Raw genomic sequence first — 8,620 nt, 5'->3', positions numbered from 1 at the left:
GGCCACGTGTTCCATCTTTAGCACCTGCAGCTGTATAGCTCCTATTTTCACCCGGGACTGGGACTGGCAATGTCTAACCCTTACAGCCAGACACGGAATAGGCACAGGACATACCTTGTTGAGGCAGTAGCATGGTCTGTTTCGCTTCGAGGCAAGTTGGGGGTTACCGTTCTGGGTACGGTCCGACTTTCTGGTTGCGTTTGGATGCTTGGACAGGTGCCCGCGCACCTGTCCTAAAGGACAGGTAGCACGGCGATAAGTGGTGCAGTTGCTCCAGTTATTCGTGTTAACGGGCAGGTGAAGCAGCAGAACTTAGAGGGGCTTGGGTCTGACCTCTGGTTCAAGGGCGGAGCCTGGTAAGCCCACTTAGCAGCCCGTCCTTGAGTTAGACGAAACAGGTACCATTGATGGGAGTAACGGTAAAGGGCAACTTCTCCCGCCCTCCAACACTGGCTGGCAGCTATGCAGGTTGTGGAAGTGGCCTTCCAACAAGGGCGATTTGGTCCATATGATTGGGGGAAACTCCTGGGAAACATTTTGGGCTACTAAGTAGCAGGAGAACTACTGGCATTCCCAGTATTCAACAGAGAGAGCTATTTACGCTCTGGTTCCCCCCTGGGTCACGCTGTCCTGTCTGCTCCCTGGTATGCTAGCAGAGGTTTGGGAGGGCAAGGCTTCACTTAGGGTGGTGACTGTCGGAAGGTGATGGTTATATTCCGACTAGTGCTAGACTCAGCTATCTGAGGTAAGAGGAGGTAGAGCGGGCTTGTCAACTCCTAACTACACTCGCATTGGCACTTCCTGGCAGGAGTGGCTTGGAATAGGTCTTGTTCTTCAGCCAGGCAAATGTATCATTGGACCATCGCCTATTTTTAGGCAGGTTAATTCAGTCATAAATCCATGGGGAGTTTAGAATGGATGGGGGCACCTGTCCTGATGGGGCATGATGGCCTCTGGTCCGGTATTGGTTAAGACTTGTTTTGGCTGGACCTGGGAGAAGCCCGGCAATAAGTGGTTTCTGGCTTCATCAGGCATGGTCTTACACACGCCGAGTCCACAGGGTGCTTGGAGGGAGATGGGGTGCACCTCTCTAGTTTAGGCATGGATCCTTTCCTCTGGACCGAGGGGAAGCTTTGGCTGCAGCAGGTTGTAAGGAAATAAGGCTACCTTGGTGGGGGGCCCTGGTAGTGACGGTGGCCACTCCCAAGGCTGTGGAGGAGTTACAGGGCGATCCAGAGTCTGCAGATACCAAGGGGTACTTCATGCAGCAGTACAGCGTGGTGCTAAGCCAGGACACCCAGGGATGTCTAGAGTGTCCCCTGGAAGAACTACGGCGCCCCGTTTAGTCCTACGGGCGGTTGTGGGTCTGAGCAACCGGGGGCTGCCAGCATACGCTCCGCCCACCTCTTTCGGGGGGGGTGGGGCGTGAGTAAGCACGTGGACTGGTGGTCCACGGATGGGAGGGGTGGCCCCTCCCAAGGTTTGGTATGCACCAATCGGCGACTGCCATGGTGTAATTTAGGCTTATCAGACGGGCAGGCTGCTAGGGGTTGGCCTGCCCTGGGATCGGATCGCCCGTAAGATAACCCACCATGTTTGCATATTGGTTATGCTAATAAACCTGCAGCAATATTTCTCCACTTACAAAAAGTGTCGTGTGGTTTATATATGTATTTACTATGTGTTATGTGACAACAGTTGCCGATATTGGCACTATGCAAGGCTGCCCCGGGGGGTTGCGCAGCAGCCCCCCTAACAGGGCGGCCGCATTAGTGCCGCATGAAGGCACTGGGGGCAGCCGATCTAGTCCCTGGGCTCAGCCAGGGAAGACGTCCGGCGAATGGTTACTTCCGGCGGTGGGGGAGGGGGCAAGGGTATTTAGGCTGTGCCCGCCCCTTCCTCGCCCTCTTGTCCCTCTCGTCGCGCCTTGCCCGCCCCTCCGCTTACCCAGCAGACGGAGGTACAAGGAAGGGGGTTAGGCTCTCTAACATGTTATTTTGTGTTGCAGGAGGAGTTACAGGGCGATCCAGAGTCTGCAGATACCAAGGGGTACTTCATGCAGCAGCACAGCGTGGTGCTAAGCCAGGATACCCAGGGATGTCTAGAGTGTCCCCTGGAAGAACTACGGCGCCCCGTTTAGTCCTACGGGCGGTTGTGGGTCTGAGCAACCGGGGGCTGCCAGCATACGCTCCGCCCACCTCTTTCGGGGGGGGGGGGGCGTGAGTAAGCACGTGGACTGGTGGTCCACGGATGGGAGGGGTGGCCCCTCCCAAGGTTTGGTATGCACCAATCGGCGACTGCCATGGTGTAATTTAGGCTTATCAGACGGGCAGGCTGCTAGGGGTTGGCCTGCCCTGGGATCGGATCGCCCGTAAGATAACCCACCATGTTTGCATATTGGTTATGCTAATAAACCTGCAGCAATATTTCTCCACTTACAAAAAGTGTTGTGTGGTTTATTTATGTATTTACTATGTGTTATGTGACTACAGTTGCCGATATTGGCACTATGGTGTAGGTAATCACAAACAGAGAGGCTGCTGCCCTGTGCTTTACACACAGTAAAACCCAACACGTGGCTTAAAGGGTGGATTTTTTAATAATTGCTCCGAAAGCTACTCTGAAAGAATTATTTCATACAGCCAATAACCCTTTCAAAGAAACCGCAAACCTACATATAATGTAGAAATGTGGAGTCCGAATTTATTTTAAAGTTCTACGGCAAAAATACTAAATAACGATGTATTCGAAAGTTAAGCTGCATTGGCCGGGAATCGAACCCGGGCCTCCCGCGTGGCAGGCGAGAATTCTACCACTGAACCACCAATGCCTCGCTTGCACACACTGCGTGTGTTACCCAAATGAAGCTTACACAGAGAAAGGAGTTATGAATGACATAGTGTTTGCACTTAACCGGAGTCTGTGCATGAGGCTGACAAGATCACAGGCACTTACAGTACAGCACCAATGCTTCACATGCAGAAAGCAGCTATCAAGCGCCCATGTAGTATGACGGCCTGTATTTGTGACCCACAGATGCTTCCGTAGCACAGATGAACCTCAGAGACACAGAAGATGATAAAACTTGTCCATTCCAAATGCTGAATCATTAGCTGTAGTCAACGCTAAACCACTAAGGCTGAACCTGACAGAGACAACGATGCTGCACAGTACAACCCATGCCGGAAATGATGAGAAGTAACAGAACTGACATCAGCGGTGATGAAAAGACAATCCTATCTGTGCTGAACAGAGACAAGCGCAAATGAACCATCGGCCCTTCATGTAGAGAAGACACAGATCACATGCAGCTGACTGGGGGACATTAATACCCAAAATGGTGCTTAGAATGATTGCCGCCCCCCCCCCTCCAGCATCCATCCACTGCCACAAACCACCCCCACCCACGGTCTGTGGACCCGACTGGTGCAGCTTCTTTCAAGAAGAGAGTGGAGGGTCAAATACTAAGGGTCGTTCAATGAACATACACCTAAAAATAAAAAACAAAAAACAATGGAATGTCAAAATCTGCAAGTCAATCCAAATCAACTTTACAAACCCAACTGCCATGACACTGCCACCTGCAATACCGTGACTCAATTTCGAACCGTGGATGCTGTGGCCACACTAACCACTAAACAATCGCGGCAAGATACTTGGGCTCAGTGGTATTGAGCAGTACCTGTATTTTATAGCTGAATCCTGTCTGATTTCACAACCAAGTATAATGGTCAAGATGATAATTCTGCAAATGTATTATTCAGCAATTTATATGAGCTTACGAAAAGTGATACTATAAACTGGGCGAGGCCTCAAGAACTGAGGTTGCCCACTGCGCCCACAGGAAGCCCACCTAAAAGGGTAAATAAAGCAAGGTACAAGCCCACCAAGCAGGAGGCCTTGGTTCAACTCAAATTTAAAATAAATAAAATAATAAGGGCTTGGTAAATTAGCATTGGTCTCTTTAGCGCAAACCTGCCAGAGGTTGATAGGGTATTGGATCAGCTAGAATGACTGGTTCCTGCAGGTTGCAGGAGGTTATGGAGCCTACCATCGTAGGGGGGCACCGGACATGACGGTGCCCACATCCAGGGCTTTGGCGGAGTTACGGGGTGATCCAGAGGCAGACTGGTACATAGGGGTACTCTCGTCAGGAGCACAATAAGGGTGCACTATGCCAAACCCCAGGAGTCTTTGTGGTAGGACCCTGGATAAACGTTGGTTCCCCGTTGGTTCTTCGGGTGGTTCTAAGCGTGAGCAACAGGGGGCTTGCCTTGGTGCGCTCCGCTCGAATAAGGCGGAAGTAAAGTCATTGACTGGGGGTCCACTGTATTTAAGGGGGGAATCCCCACATAAATGGGAGCACCGATTGGGTTGGCCACGGTGCAGTTTGGCTCTTCAGGCAGGCAGGGCAGCTTAGGTCAGTCACCGCAGCCTGCCCTTGGCTCGCCCGTAAGTTAACCCACCACGTTGGCTTACTCCTTGTATGAAATAAACCTGCAGCAACCTGTTCTCCAACAAACCTGTTTTTTTGTGTTTATTTATTACAGTGCATGCTATGTTCATATTGCGTGGGGAGAGTTGCCTATAGTGGCACTATGGGCACAGACCCCAGAAGTGACCAGCAGAAATGTGTGCAATGACATACTTGGCCCCCAGAATAGAGCACAATGGTATGGAGGAGGTCTAGAGAACTGACTAAGAATTATCGATACGTTATTCAAACTTTCGAAGAGTAGCATCAAACCTCTAGGTCAGGCATCGAGAACTGGACATGAGGTTTCATATGGGATGTGCGATGCTCGACAATACTCCATATGAGTCTCCCAAGGCAGACACAATATTCCAGAAGAGGCCTCCACAACTCAATAGTAATCCTCAGGTGAAGCCTCCCTAAGTGAACACAATATCAAAGATGTGGCCTTCACAACTTGACACTGTGCTATGGGTACAGCATTTTAGCTGGACACAACACACCATGTCATTATCCACGAGCTCACAATAGACAAAGCCTTCAGAACAGAAAACCACGCCCCAGATGCAGCATCCAGAAATAGAAACAGTCTGCAGGTTTGGGTCCAAAACTGAAAACAACACTCCACATGCCTTGACAAGAAGAAAACACAACACTGTAAATGTGGGCTCCTAAATCAGCAAAATATACCAGCTGCGACTCCTACAACAGCTCACAATACTGCATACACAGCTTCAGTAATAAGACGACATCTGGAGCACTGGACACATTCCGACAGTGGTGGACGCAGGACAAGAGAAAAGACTTCAGATGCTGCCACTAGAACTGGGTACAAAGTGCCAGACATGGCTGTGATATCAGCCACAGTACCCTAGATGAACCCTCCAGAACCAGAGACCTTACACTACAGGCAACCTCCAGATCGGGAGACAATGTGCCAGACTTTGTATTTAAAAGTAGCAGCAATCCTCCTGGTGAGGTTTTGAAAACTTTACCAGAACTTCAGACGGAACTGTGTGTACTTGACACAATACCCTAAAAGGACTATGCAGAACTAGACACAACACTTCAGAGGGGCTCCAGGCTTGAGTCACAATATGCTAAACTAGTCTCTAAAGTGGGTAGTAACTGTTCACACACATTATTCTAAAGGAGCCCTCTGGAAATGTACCCAGCTCTCCACAAAAGGCCTTACTTGTGCTGTGCACACTGTGCAGTTGTAAAAGTGCTTCCATTTCCATCTAGCTTTTATTGCCGGTCACAACTTTATCATGTAAGTGAGGCTTGCAACGTCGCTGCCTGTGCTATAACCATCTGTACTCTAAAGCTCTGTTTACACTGCTGCTGCCTGTGCTGTGCCTGTGTGAGTGTTTGATTGGTTCTGATGCTCCGTCCATCACCACCCTCTTTTGTACCGCCTGTTCTTGAGGCACTGAAGCTCGAACCTCCTCTGCCTGTTCAGGAACAGTGTTCAGCATTCAACCCTCAAATACATGTTTAGATTCTAAACAGTCTTACCCTATATCTGCACACAGCACACAGTGTCATTTTCCAAGCACTCACAATCCTTCATACTCTGCTTCTGCCTGTGCTGCGCCTGTTCTTGAGGCTCTGAAGCTCGAACCTCTTCTGCCTGTTCATTAGCAGTGTCAGTAATGGAAGGTCACTGGTGCTGCCTGTGCTGCTCCTGTTGTCTGAAGCTTGCATTACTGCTGCCCAGCTTGTACTGTGATGCGAGTGCAGCTAAAAACATATTTTCACTTCACAAAGCCAAACTGATTGGCTTTGAAACGTAAAGACGCTGGTGGTACAAAATATGGGAATCTAAACACCAAAGACATATTTAGATTCAAAGGAGGTGCATTGTGTAGATGAGGATAATTATAATAGGAGCAACTGTGTTTGCAGACACTGAGGGCCTCATTTATGAAAAAAGACGCATCACTGCGTGAAAACAGTGATGCGTCACTTTTCACTGCGCCCTCCCTGCGACTCTAATGATGCATCATATTTACAGTATGACGCATCATGTCGCAAGGAGTCACAGAGACGTCAGTATTTCTGACGTATCTGTAGGCGCAAAAGTGACGCATTGCTGGAGTGTGTCACAAAAGTGACGCATCTCCAGCAATGTGTCCTTTCACATGGGGCAAGCCCCATGTGAAAGGGCCTGCGTCAGTCTTATGCCTGCTGTGAGGCAGGCGTAAGATATTGACGCATTTGCACCCTAGAAGTGGCGCAGTGAAATCTCGTAGATTTCACTGCGTCACTTATACGATGCTTACTTACGTGGGAACGCCCACCCTGCATACATTATACCTGACGCAGGTATAATGTAGCGCAGGGGTTTACAAAGTGACGCATCTAGGTAGATGCGTCACTTTGTAAATATGGCGCATCATGGCGCATGTTTTACGCCCCTGGTGCGTCACAAAAAGTGACGCACCGGTGGCGCAAAAGTGACGCAGTCTTTTATCAAACAATACGTCTTCTGTGCGGTTGTGCAAAACACCAGGCACTGCTGAGATTCGAACTCAGGATCTCCTGTTTACTAGACAGGCGCTTTAACCAACTAAGCCACAGCGCCACCTATAGCTCCGCGTCCGCACTGTGCCTCCTGTCCTGGTGTGACGGAGACTACATATTTTTCTGTCTGTAAAGCTGTGATCTTTTCCAGTTCCCACCAACAAGATATTGCAGAAGAAAACCATGATATTGGAAAGGAAAAATTACAAAGAGAGTCATGAAAAACGCATATCGTTATATGTATATATTTGTATTCATTTTGCTGAGTTTACACTGACCGATGAAATGTGCTCGTTTAAGTTAAACTAAACGAGAGTGCAACGATTATAAAGGGCCCCAATCTATACCTGATCATTTCATGATGCCTACATACAGGGACGGCTCTAGGATTTTGGGGGCCCTGGGCAGAAACGCCAGGTGCGAGGGCCCTCTAATTTGCAGACACCGTACACATTCAGGGCTGTTTGCCTCTCAGTAGATTACCCTGGTCCTGAAGCTTTTTTGTACAGACCCCTCCTGGGTTGCAGCCCCTCCCTGTCAGCCACCTCTTAGCAGCTCGTCATGGGCTGAATGTGTGAAAGTTGCTTTTCATTAGAAAGGTTTAAACCTGCTGCCGGACAATGGCCGTCCTGTGGTGCCTCTGAATGGGCAGCAGGGCAGGAGGCCTGTTTGCAGGACAAACCTGCAAAATGTGTCACCTTGTAACTGGGCCAACATGATGGCCCCTGACCCCAAGGTCTATCCCCGCTATACCATGGTTGTGATGAGATGGGGTCAGGAGAGGGCCCCTGGGCCGGGGCCTGGCTGTTACACACTGGTGTGGGGCCCTGGGCAGCTGCCCACACTGCCCATGCCTAGCGCCGGCCCTGCCTACATCACATGTGCTCTTTCCTTCACCGTGAAGCAGAGGAACCGCCACTGTAGGCGGAGAGAAAGCGTCACCTTTAGTCGCGGTTCCCCTTTCCAAACAGAGACACCATGAAAACATGGCAGAGGCGGGTTTCACAGCAAAAGGGCGGCTGTGAGCCCGCGGTGCACTCTACAAGGCTCAAGCAACAACCACCCTGTTCCTGGTACAAACATCGGCAACCAGATGTTGTGCTCATCATTATTTACGCCTCTTTTTCATCACCGACGAGCGCGTACCTCATTGCAGCTACGTCACGGTTCAGGGTAAATGGTGAGAGAGGTAGTCGTGGCCGAGTGGTTAAGGCGATGGACTAGAAATCCATTGGGGTCTCCCCGCGCAGGTTCGAATCCTGCCGACTACGTGTTCCCCCTTTATTCATTGCATTACATTTTGTCATTTCGAATAATTGTGTCTTTGCTACTCCTGTGATGTAAACCACCATCTGCGGCACAATATGATTGCAACAATAATTACACTCTAGGTCAAACAAATCAAACTTACTTTAAAAAGTGCCCCAAGTGGTAGAGCTTTACGTTTAACTCTTCCCCTTTCAGTGGTGCATTGCTGTATTTAGATGCCCAGCTCGCACTAAGAGGTGATACTGTTTCCCAAATAACATACTGTGTGTTAAAATGTGCAAATTACGAAATAAGACTCCAACACATGTGTCTGCATTAAGTTGCAAAACGTGTCCTTTCGTGCTGCATAAT

General features: G+C 49.6%; 3 non-coding genes across 3 annotated transcripts; 1 reads left to right on the top strand and 2 right to left on the bottom strand.

Annotated features, from left to right (window-relative positions):
• Window positions 1-2,759: 2,759 nt before the first annotated feature.
• TRNAG-GCC (transfer RNA glycine (anticodon GCC)) lies at window positions 2,760-2,830 on the bottom strand. The gene has a single exon. It is a non-coding gene; the product is annotated as a tRNA-Gly (tRNA).
• Window positions 2,831-6,987: 4,157 nt separating this feature from the next.
• TRNAT-AGU (transfer RNA threonine (anticodon AGU)) lies at window positions 6,988-7,061 on the bottom strand. Its single transcript has one exon. It is a non-coding gene; the product is annotated as a tRNA-Thr (tRNA).
• Window positions 7,062-8,189: 1,128 nt separating this feature from the next.
• TRNAS-AGA (transfer RNA serine (anticodon AGA)) lies at window positions 8,190-8,271 on the top strand. The gene has a single exon. It is a non-coding gene; the product is annotated as a tRNA-Ser (tRNA).
• Window positions 8,272-8,620: the final 349 nt, after the last annotated feature.

This window comes from Triturus cristatus, chromosome 12 (genome assembly GCF_964204655.1).
Source record: "Triturus cristatus chromosome 12, aTriCri1.1, whole genome shotgun sequence".
NCBI classification, from domain to species: domain Eukaryota; kingdom Metazoa; phylum Chordata; class Amphibia; order Caudata; family Salamandridae; genus Triturus; species Triturus cristatus.
The sequence above is the reverse complement of the archived record's forward strand: the minus strand, read 5'-3'. Positions and strand labels throughout refer to the sequence as shown.